This window comes from Helianthus annuus, chromosome 12, assembly GCF_002127325.2.
Source record: "Helianthus annuus cultivar XRQ/B chromosome 12, HanXRQr2.0-SUNRISE, whole genome shotgun sequence".
NCBI lineage: Eukaryota > Viridiplantae > Streptophyta > Magnoliopsida > Asterales > Asteraceae > Helianthus > Helianthus annuus.
Genome location: NC_035444.2, coordinates 33,593,609 through 33,606,354, shown reverse-complemented (window position 1 = coordinate 33,606,354; position 12,746 = coordinate 33,593,609). Strand labels below are relative to the sequence as shown.

At 32.6% G+C, this 12,746-nt stretch overlaps 1 long non-coding RNA gene across 1 annotated transcript; it reads right to left on the bottom strand.

Moving 5' to 3' along the window:
* Nucleotides 1-7,195: 7,195 nt before the first annotated feature.
* Nucleotides 7,196-8,164, bottom strand: LOC110896578. Its single transcript, XR_002568003.2, has 5 exons — nucleotides 8,075-8,164; nucleotides 7,915-8,001; nucleotides 7,701-7,801; nucleotides 7,554-7,588; nucleotides 7,196-7,462 (listed from the first exon to the last, which is right to left on the bottom strand). It is a non-coding gene; the product is annotated as an uncharacterized LOC110896578 (long non-coding RNA).
* Between the last annotated feature and the right edge of the window lie 4,582 nt (nucleotides 8,165-12,746).

Below are 12,746 nucleotides of genomic sequence, written 5' to 3'. Positions count from 1 at the left end.
ATTGAATAAACATGATTAGGGTTCTATGTTTTTAACCCATGTTTAAAGATATAATCAACATGTGGTATCAGAGCTATGTTGATTATATCAATCTTATATGATTATGATTTCATGAATTAACTGTGACATCAGTTTCACCCTTTTGATGTCGATCTTATAATTTATTGCCATTGAGATCTTGATGGTTCACTATATTTTAACATTGAGATTGGTTGATTCTAAACCGTGCGATGAACTGATGATGATGGTTATATATTAAATACAAATGGAATGAAAAGAAAAGAACGAGTCCTCCAAGGGTTCTTTTATGTACTGCCGCCACTGCTTTTTCATCATAACTAATTAATGAAGGTCAAAAAAAAAAAACAAACTAAATTTGATATGTGATTTTGTAAAAATCACTTACTGGATCAATCAGAACCAAACATGTTTTTTACCTTTTTATAATTTTGATAAAGAATTATTCATCATGATTGGTTCTATATTTGAACTTTGACATTTTGAAGATTTTTTAATGGATTACGATGTCATCATTTAGTTCAATTTGAACTTGTTTGAAATTTGTTTTATACGAGAGGAATTGTTATGATTTGTTCCATATCCTTTTTCATATTTAGTTTTCAAACTAAATAAAGATGAGTATATGAAGTATTTGATTGAACTTTTACATGTTTATGTTCCTTGTGAATAAAATAGATAGATATGAGATTTTAATGATTAGTAGTAAATAACTTAACCTTTTATTTACATGTCTTAAAATCTAAGTTTTTGACATAGAAATTAGAATTATATAATGGTAAATTTCAATGTATAGTTAGATGATTAATCAAATGGTATATCCTTTTGGTTTGACATTGAAATTTTAAATGATACTATTTTATGTAATTATGTGTATGATAATGAACCTAAAGGTAAGTTGTAATTAATAATTTTTCAATGCACTTGATTATGTATTCATGCATTCTTGAATTAATCGGTTACAAAGTCCTCATGATTTAATGTTTGAATTTAATGATTGCAATTAATGAATTGATTATAGAAATTCTAGACTATCATCCATGAACTGAATAGTTGATTTCGTGCCTAAATGTTTGTACACTTAAAGCCCTTTATATGCAACTTTTATGTGAGATTCTTATTTTGCGAATGGCCCAACTTTAATTTATACCATTTTATGTGATTACGTGTATTGTTGGATAATGAAACCAACAACGAATTGTTTGATGATGCACATAATAAATTATCAGCCTAATTTACATAAATATTTCATTTCTGGCCCAAAGGTGTTATGTTATATTTACGTGCTTTACTTTATTATTCATGTGTGTTCATGATACATGAATTTTGGTCAAAGCCAAAGCGAAGCTAGAGTTCATGTAGAACATTGAGACAGTCTATATTTATGTGTGTTCATAATATGTGAATTATGGTCAAAGCCAAAGCGAAGCCACAGTTCATGTAGAACACTAAAGACGGTCTATTATTTATATCGTTCATAATGCTGAATTTTGGTCAAAGCCAAAGCGAAGCCAAAATTTAGGTAGAACATTAAGCCGAGGTTTATTATTTTTTTATCGTTCATAATGCGTGAATTTTGGTCAAAGACAAAGCGAAACCAAAATTCAGGCAGAACATTAAGTTGATTTTATTTATTTATGTTCATAATACATGAAATTTGGTCAAAGCCAAAGCGAAGCCAAATTTCATGTAGAGCAATAAGTCAGTTTATTATGTATGTTCATAATGCATAAATTTTGGTCAAAGCCAAAGCGAAGCCAGATTTATTATAGAACATCAAGACAATTTGTTATTTATGTACGTTCTTTGAATTTTGGTCAAAGCCAAAGCGAAGCCAAATTTAGGTAGAATCTTAAATTAGTCTGTTATTTTGGTGTTATAGTAGACTATATCTTCAATATAATAATTTGTGTATGCCTTACTTGATTACCTCATAATGTAAATCACTCCAAGCTTCTTCTTAGGTTTGTATCTCATCTATTTCATCCACTCTAATTTCAAAACCTAAAATGTTTTGCTTACTAAAGAGTTTCTACAAAATTTGCTCTTGTTGAATTGTTGATTATTTCTTAAGATATGATAATCCTACTGCTCTTTTCTGATAAAAAGTACTACAGAAGAAAACTAGAGCATGACTAGTGGGATAAGTCAACCATTATATCTCTTATGATAATCAAGAACTCATTTCATTATTGCTATCATGGGAGCTATTCTAGATTCTAAATTTCCTAAGACTAATTTGTTTTTTTTTTTTTTGGAAGAATCAAAATAACTCCTAAGCCGCATGCATTACTCTAGATTCTTACTATAAAGTTTGTGGCATATGTGAGTACATCATAATGTACAATACCATGACCCATAATTTAAAGGTTTACACATGGAAATCATTACACTTTTCCGGTGCATTACATATAACTTTTCCATTAATACCATAAGTTTTCTTAAGAATCAACTATAACACTCAAGAGTATCAAAGGAAAATGAGTGTGTTGATTAGCAGCATATGTACAGGAAAAGGAATGCATGAAACTGGAAAATTAGATGATGTTCATCTCACCGCCACTAAACCTGAAAGGAGGATACTTTTAAGATTCAGAGATAGTGTACAACTACTACTTCCAGCTATAAGTTTCTTCAAAGGAAAGTCTCACAGCAGGTTTATGCCATTAAACTAGGCATGAGCATCGAGACTATCCATAATTCAATGAAACAGCTGGCTAAGATAAGTAGTAAGATAGTTATGATATTTAAGTCTGCTAATGGTAATATTCTAACCAACATATGACCGGTTGATTCTAGTTCTATGTGTTTCCTTACCAGAAATCAACAAATAATTAATACGAGAGTTAGTGGCAAAATTTTATGTTAAGACTATAAGAACCATAATAAACTGTTTTATAATTGGGCTTAATGATACCTTATATATTCTGTAGATTATTCAGAATTTAGTATCAATATAAAAGTTGCATTATGACAGTTGTGGGGTTTGCATGGTTAAAACAAAGTCACTTTTACCTTAAACTCTCATATTATTTGTTATCTCAATCTGGATAGAAACCTTATAAGATAGAACTTGATGATGCTACATTTTTCACAACCTTTGTTATCATGAAAATGAAAATTTAACAAAAGAAAAATGAGACTTACAAATTCCATCCATTAAGACCAAATTTCATGAGAAATCATGACTAGGTTAATGAAGGATGAAATATTATCAAATCTCATTCTTAGTGACTTATGAGCATGTGTTATAAGCCTTAATATTTAAATGGCTAAGGGAATAAATTAAGTTACATTAGAAGTTATATTTCATTGGAACTTATCCCAAAATGGAATATTCAGACATAATTCATTTATCATAATATTTACTTATATTGTCTTATATGAATTAAGGTATTAAAGAAATTAATTCATATATACTATGATTCCTTCTAAATATGTCCCCAAAATTTTTATAACATATGGACATTAAGGAAATCAAGTCTAACATATATGACATGTTCCCACAGCACATACATCATTGAAACTTATCTTGTAGAATTCCTACAGATCTAAAAGGTTAGTGGGAGTATTAAGTGTCTTACTCTTAATTTGCGAGAGTTGCAAGAGGTGGGGGAGTGAAAACTTGTTATTACCTCAATTTGCACCTCTTGTACAAGACATTGCTCCTTCACAACTTTTCTCTTTAAGAATATACTGCTACTCTAACAAAAGTTTCATTGTTGCTTAAACGCGAGCACACTCAGATTTCTTGCCAAAATTGTAATCCTCAAACAGAGAAACTACAATGAGTAACTTCTTTAATTTGTTTCTCTATTAGAATTTATTGGTCTTCTAATGTTGACCATAAGCATGCTAAATTGTTAAAGATTTCTATGTCAGTGGGAGCAGTAAAAGTCCTTATCAGGATTTGCCAGAAGTGCAAGAGGCGGGGGGAAGAGACCTATTAAATTTTACTCCGATTACACCTCTTGCGCACACTTAGAATTATGAAAGTGATAGCAACTTAGGCAAGAGTTAATCCATAAACTAAAACTCTTAATAAACCCAATAATCCGATTACACCTCTTGCGCACACTTAGAATTATGAAAGTGATAGTAACTTAGGCAAGAGTTAATCCATAAAACTGAAACTCTTAATAAACCCAATAATCAACTAAGGAGGCCATCTAGGTTTAAAAGCCTACCAACTTTGATGATTATGTATCCTCCTTGACTGAAGTTGAAATGGATGTTAGAAAGTTTACTGATCCTACCTCTTCTAATTAAGCCATTAGCATCAATCAATTTTCTAAATGTAATAAAATTGTTATTAGCAAATTTGATTTTATGTGTCAAAATAACGTTTGGGATTTGGTTGAATTACCTAAATCCAAATGCAAATGTTAAGACACTAAAAGCAAGACTGATTGTTAATGGTTATGCTCAGAAGAGAATTATTTATCAAAGAATCATCTTACCTTTCTTACAAAAGGTTTCTTTGAGGATCATTGTTGTTCTTGTAGCTTATAATCTTTTGTAGCTACATTAAATGGATATTAAAACAATTTTCCCTAAACAAAGACTTACATGTTCAAAACAACCTGAAAGTTCTAAACTGAAAGGTCAAGAACACTTAGTTTCTAAGTCGATGAAATCCATATATGGGTTGAAGCAAACATCAAAATGTGACGAAATCTTAATGCGATTCTTTTCATCACGAATTAAGTGGATTTATGTGTACCAACCTCAGGATGAGTGGGAGCAACAAATGTTAACTTGTCCTTATATAGATGACACTCTTTTGATAAGTATATGTTACATAAGTCAAATAATTTCTCACACATATTTTGATATAATGAATCTCGGAAATACCACTTACGTGAGAGATATCAAAATATACCAAGATAGACCCATTGGGGCATTAGTTTCGTGCCATAAGCTTTACTCTAAAGTGGGTCCTTACATATGTAACAAACAATATTGCTCTCATTAAGAGGATAAAATGATAAATGAGATTACTTCCTTATGCTTCATTAATTAGAAGCCTTATGAAGGTTCAAGTCTATACTCGTTTAGATATTGCTCACATTGATGAACATTATATCACTCTAGATTATTGTGAAGCATCTTACAATATCTTTAAGAAACGAGAAAGACCATAAGAAGAGGTTGATTATTCTTACCTTGATTTTATGATGTTCAAAAGAAACTAAAACTCAATTTGGGGTAATCTTTGTGTCTGCGGACAAATCTATCTCATGGAGGAGTCATGAGAAACTGTTAACAATAACCTAAATTATAATGACATAATATGTTGTTAATTAACAACGCAATTGTCACTAAATGTTGTTGAAATTTTATCAGTGGACTCATAAACTTATTAACTCCATATAAATACTATATTGAAGACTTACTGTGAAGAGTCAGCTACCTTATTTTCTCGAACAGTAACAGTTCGAGAGGTGCTGCATTAAACTTCGATACAAAATTATTGTTCGTTTATGAACAAGAAGAGGAACCTAAATACTTGTATCGAATACATTTACATTCATGATATGCTTGCGGATCCGATAACTAAGGTCTGCACCCAAAGTCTTTTTAAGAGCTCATAATAAAGGCGGGTTTTACTAAAGGCCTTACATAATAGCATATCGTACATATGAATGATTAGTTATTATTTTTTCCTCAATTACACAATTTGTTTGTCTATAAATACGTATGTGCACCTGATGACGTATAGACAAGAATTATACAAATTAATTTCAAAGGGCTTACCTCAGTCATTTTGGTCTTAAATTTACGTATGTTTTGATTTGGGGTTGTAACATGATTAATGGGGGTCTTGAGTTGACAGTAACTCAATGACTGTATTTTTCTGTTGCAATTTCAATTTGAAACATTGATTAATGTTTTAACTTGGCCAAACTTACTTATACTTATCACAAATGATCACTCGGCCAAGTGGGAGAATGTTAGAAATAACCCGTTGATGTGGCCTTAGGGATCATTTGGTAACATTACCAATATGACATAACTAGTCCCCGACAATTACTTGATGGTAGTAATTGTAATTATTGATTAGTATTAAGGGGCAATTATGATTTCCCTTTAGGTACCATTAATAGAGAAAACATAGAGTTTTATAACGGATCACCATTCATGACCATTATTCATTGATCTTTATATATTGATAACAAGTGGTGATCAAAACTCTAGAGTAGAATACCAATACTAAAAATACTAAAATTATCTCTAAGGTGATCCATCAACCTAAGGTACCATAACGGGAATCATGGCTTCATCTTTATTCTCAAAGATAATCATCCCTACAAGTAAGTATCTCTATCTTTGTATCTATATTTGGATTATGATTGAATAAACATGATTAGGGTTCTATGTTTTTAACCCATGTTTAAAGATATAATCAACACAACATGGACAGAATATGTACACACTAATAAAATTGAATCTCTAAACATACATGTAATCATACGCAAATTGAAAGTTAAAATCAACAACTCGGTGAGCGGCTGTGTGTGGTGGCTGGAGACGAGAGGATTATAGGGTTTAAACAAACCTGAAAAGAGATTGAGTGAGAGAACGGGTTGTGTGATTCCATGTGGAGGCTGGAGTGGCTCCGGCGACTCGGTGAGCGGCTGTGTGTGGTGGCTGGAGACGAGAGGATAGTGGCGTGTGGTGACCTGCGACTTCTGTGTGTTTGCGTTTGAGGGTAAACAGGAAAGGGTGAAAAGCATGAATAAGAGCATTCACATCCAAGGAATCTAATAATGTGTGTGTTGTTTTTAAAATATAAATAGTATAAAAAGTGGTTGTGAGTGGAGGAGAGAGAAAATGTTACTGTTCATCTGTATATTTGGGGGACACTGTTCACCCCCTATAATTTTTTAATATATTTTGAAAGTGGTTGTGAGTGAAGAGAGAGAAAATGTAATGATAAAAGTATAAAAAAATATTATTTAATTGAAAAGGAGAGAGAAAATGTAGTGTTTTTTAGTGTAATTTAGGGTGAAAATATGATGGGTTGGATGTGAATGCTCTAAGTATTAGAACCCTAATTCGTTTTTAGAAAAAAAAAAGAAAAAAACGCGCAAAAAAGCCCTTAACCTGACTCGAACTCGTAACCTTAAGTTTAAAACAGTTTACCAGTCTAAACTTTTGGTTATAAGGTTCTAAACTTTTGGTTATAAGGTTTTGTTACAAAATATCAAGAGGTTCCTTCAGAATTTTCTATATATTTGAACACTATAAATTACGAACCAAACGGGTTCCTATGAACCCCCTAATTGTCTATTTCGGTATTTTGGACTTGCAAAAAGCATTCCTTCATCTTGTCCACATTTTTTTCAACAACACTTCTTTTGCCACATCTTTCAAACAAATTGCTTTCAGGTCTTGCTCCATCTCTTGGTGAAGTATTGGTTTCCATGATTTACAATCGAGTCTGAAATTATCAAACTACCAACATCAACAAAAGAATTAAAAAAAACTTAGTTGTAAAAATATAATGCTTAGAGTGTTGGCATATGTCTTACCCCATACGCTCATATGCCAAAACTAACCCCAAACCCTGTAATCGAATTCAAATTTAGATTTAAAATATTTTTTAAGTAAAAGAAAAAAAAAAGGGCAGAGTGCAGACAAGATTTGTATCATTTCTTATATCAGTTAGAAGATTGTACAAGATTAGTTGGCTCCAAGCATGATCCGTCTCTGATAGCATAAGACCTGTGAATCAGATTCTTGATATTTTATGCCTTGTAGCATTAGTCCAATTGCTTGACTATAAGATCACAAAAAAAAAAAACTGAAAATGAAATATCAATGAGTCTGTAACAATAATCTTTACTACTTAATCATAAAATAAGACAAAAAAGCCAAAAATTATTTCCTCACCTCATGCATACGCTCTAAGAGTTCCGCTTCCGTAAAGAGTTTTGGTGGCCTTGTAGGCCCTGATGTAAAAGTAAATACTGGATGGATCTGCATGATTGTCAAGCACAGTTATACATTGGGTAATAACATATTAATTGTGATACGATTAAAAGAAGAATACCCATTTGTAAATTGATGTTTTCGGAAAACACAATAGTCCCTGCATGAGGATAACTAATAAGCTCGGCCAGATAAAGAGCTTCTGTAATCTACAAATAGAAACAGTATAAACACAAGAAAATGGATTAATTTTGGGGGTGTTTGGGATTCCTTCTTAAAAACAACTTATTAACTTATAGAGTTAAATGCCCGGATAGTCCCTGTGGTTTGGCATTTTTTCACCTTTAGTTCCTAACTTTCTAAAATTACAGCTATAGTCCCCAACTTTTTCAATTTCGTTCCCAGATAGTCCCTGGCGTGGATGGAGGTTAGTTTTTGGTGTTAAGTAGTTGTGAAATTACCAACATGCCCTTCACACCCCCCTCTCCCTCTGGAAACCACCACCACCTTCATCTCCACCACCATAAAACCCCACCGCCTGTCAACACCTCTATCACCAACCCATCGTCCTCGTCGCCTTTCACCGCCATACCACTCAGCCACCCCCGCCACAACCACCACCGCGGCCATCATCACCACTATCACAACATCAACGATATGCATAAAAATAATCAATCAGATTACAACACTCATAAGATTACTACCTTTCCGGTGTCGGCCTCATCGGGAACTTTGTAAAGATCAACCGTTATCTCCTACAACCACAATCCTAGAAACAGAGTCTACAAGCACAACACTCATATTAGCAATTCGTTGCTTTAAATAATCAAATCAAATTTAAACAGCTTATTAAATTAATAATTTTACTTACATCCAATTTCTTTTGAACAATACGCGGTCGTTTCTTCAGCTTACGTGGCAATCTCCGGCCAGCCATCGCCATAAAATCTTCTTCCAATTCACGTCGTGAAAGTGAAACCGAAAACTTTGCTCTCTCTCTCTCTCTCTCTCTCTCTCTCTTCTCACCGTCACAGTTTGTTACCGGAGAAAAATTAGGTTTCAAAACGTCACTGTTACCGTTAATACCGTTCGTCGGAGCTCTTCTAGTCCTCAAAAGAATAGCTTAAACTTACTAGATAGTCGACGCGATCGAAATAGAGCTTGAAATTGGAACACCATTGTCGGAATTGGAGTTGAGTCGTAAGTGAAGAGGTGATAAAGAAGATGAATCTTCGAAAGAAAGGTTGGGGAGACTAAGTGCAGGCGGGTAGGTTTGGGGGTGGATAGGGTTTTTGTGGACATAAGGAGATGGCGTATGGACCGATTTGCCCTCGCCACATTTGTCAACGTTAACAGAATATGGTGATGGTGGTGGAGGTGGTGGCTAAGTGGTATGGCGGTGGGGTTTTAAGGGATGGTGGTTTAGAGAGAGAGAGAGGGGGTGTGAAGGACATGTTAGTAATTTCACAGCTACTTAACACCAAAAACTAACCTTCATCTGCGCGAGGGACTATTCGAGAACAAAATTGAAAAAGTTCCAACATCTAGACATCTTATTCATTCAACACTTAATGGTTCAGATCTCTTATTGTTTCAGCATTTATACATTTAGAAGTTGCCAAACAACCCCTTACATACGCTTTAAAAGTGTTTGATGTGGATGCTAGTGAATCATCTAGCAATATGGTCTTGGTCCGGCCAGACCGAGTTTAATAACATTGCATCGAAGTTTTCTAAACTCGAAAATGAATGTTGAAACTCTTTTCTTATCAAACTGTAACAGAACCGCATTACTCCTAACTCGTCAAAACTTGCCTATCTATCTCGGTTTGGGTGAGTTTCTGAGTTAAAACGGTTTTTTAACATTGCCCACTTTCATCCACCAAATATGCACGTAGCATATTGTTTATATTAAAACTATATTTTTTACGTGGTATGCAAATCAATTAAAATGTGATTTTTGGTTGAGAAATAAGATATAGAAATTAACCAGAAAAGAAGTGGATTATCGTCGAATGCGGAAATGAATGGAAATTGGCTCTCTCGTTTGATAGTTCCATTCGATTAATAAGTTTTATTTTATTTTAATTACTAGCCTAAGACCCCGCGAGCTTCGCGGGTGGCTAAACACCAATTAAACACATAAAATAATTTGAACGTAGAAGCGTTAAAGTGTGATTTGTTACGCCTAATATTTTGAGACAGTTGAGCACGTCCCAATAGTACATCTACATAATGTTCGTTACAAATTAAGTTTTTGTCAACTAAACCTTCATGATGTTTTCATGATGTTTTCTTTAACTCCACTATCGCATTCATCCTCTGACATTATCAATTCCAATCAGGACGACTTAGAATTTAAAGCTCTATTGCTAGATTATTAAAAAGAGTTAATTACTGTTTTCGTCCCTGTGGTTTGTCAAAAATCACTATTTCAGTCCATTAGTTTAAAATTGCGATTTCAGTCCTTGTGGTTTCACTTTCGTAACCATTTCAGTCCACCTCGTTACCATTCAGTCCTTGTACTTACAGAATAAATAGATTGAATGGTTACGAAAGTGAAACCACAGGGACTGATATGGTCACGAAAGTGAAACCACACGGACTGAATCCCAATTTTTAAACTAATGGACTGAAATAGTGATTTTTAACAAACCACACGACGAAAACAGTAATTAACTCAAAAGAGTTAATTACTGTTTTATATACATGAAATTAATTTGAAAAAAAAAAGATTCTTACTTAAGTGTAAGAACAATTCAAACGGGTTCTTAGAGATATCAACTGGTTGGCTACCCTCCAACACTTGATTTGCTATAAATCCCTTTTACTGTTATAGAAAAAAATAAGGTTATAACCCGGAAATTTTCTGGGTAGGAAAATTTAATTTATAACAAATAAAAGTATAAAAATAACACTTTAACATCTAAAGTATCCTCTTTTCCTTTTCTCCATCATAAATTTTTAATTGGTTTCTTAAACTTTTTCTTGTTGTAAAAAGCCATAAAAACATACAAAAGCAAGAATGTTAAGTAAACGTCTATATTTAGAGCATTTACATTGGAACCTCTATTCTATATTATATAGAGAAAATAATAGAGGAAACAACAAAAATACCATCACATTGGAATTTTTATAATAGAAAAAAATTAAAGTAAAGTACACCTCTATATTTATAGGGTCAAATACACTCAACCCTCAATATTATTATTTTGAGTGTGTAATATCTAATATGATTTTGAAAAGCTTCATTTATACCACAGCCTCACCAATTTTGAAAAGACCCATTTAAAAAAAAAAAAGACTCATTTCATCACAACTTGTTTTAATCGAGTTAATCACAGGTTATCCTCTAAATATCTTTTGACATCTATACATAAAATAAATACAAACAAACTGATCATAAGTCCGTCTTTAAACAATTTTTCAAAGTTTACCTACTTGAGCAATTAGAGATAAATATAAAGCAAATCACCCGTTAGGTAAAAACGGTTGAAATTGCGTTTTTTTTTCAGTAAACCAAACTTTATTAATCACTAAAAGAGGCATACAAACAACAATTAAGCTTCCATAAAAACACACTAAGATACATCCAAAATACTCTTACCCCATTACACATCCAATCACTTTAAAAAAATTATCTATACACATACACTAACCGAAGTCTAAACCAGAGAAAGTGGACCAGATTGAGAGATTGACGCCTATCGATCTGTTAATCATCCACCAGAGAGTAGCCTCCTTAATGTCTTGCACTATTTTAGTTTGAAAAGCATCGACCCCTTTGAAGATCTTATCATTTATCCTTAACCATAGCCTTCATACTGTCATGAGAAATACAATATAAATCGGCATTTTTTTCGTGGGCGTATCCAGACTAATTCTACATACACAAACCTTCCAACTTATTGATTTAGCGAAGATACGTGAAGCGAACAAAAGACAGGAAGAGCAGCTTTTATATTTTTTTATCATACCTGTAATCATTTTATAAATAATGCTATACAAAATTACAGGAAGAGAAACTGTAATAGTTATTTTTTTATGATATCAATCATAATGCTATACACACCTTGTCGTAGCTTAAACACATTTCTTCAGATTATGGCCCAATTTGATCAAATTCTAAAAAACGAAGTAAGATTATCATGAGATACTGTAAAACTGGGGTTTAGGATGTAAACCATAAAAATAACAAATTAATTTAGATGATTAGCCTTGCAGAAAACCCAAATCGGGAAAGTTTACCTGAATCGTTAACGAAAAAAATCAGACTCAGATTGGGTTACTCAAGCGGATATTAATCACTGGAATAAGATCAGGTATCAAACATAAGAGCAAACATGAGTTGATTAATGGAACAAAATGGTGAGGAGAAGAATATACATCAGTGAATCGAATAGAGATCAATTTCCCATAGGATCCCATTTAAGATATATAGATATATAGATATAGATAAAGAACGATGCAAGATATACCTTTCCTTCAACTTCTCATAGGATCCCATTCAAGAGTTCCTTGTAGGGGAAGGAGTCTGAAAGAAGCTCATAACCTAAAATTACAAAACACAATTTGAATTAGATATGCAACTCGAGTACAAAAACAATAGTCGAAGAAGACTCGAAGCATCCCTAAAATTACAAATAATATAGTCAAAGCATCTCATAAAAAAACATAAAGATTTCAAAACATTCAAAATTTAAAATCAAACACAATAATGGTTTACTTCAAAATTTAAATTTAAAATAATGATTGACTTCAAAATTTAAAATTTAACATCTGAAAATCAAATC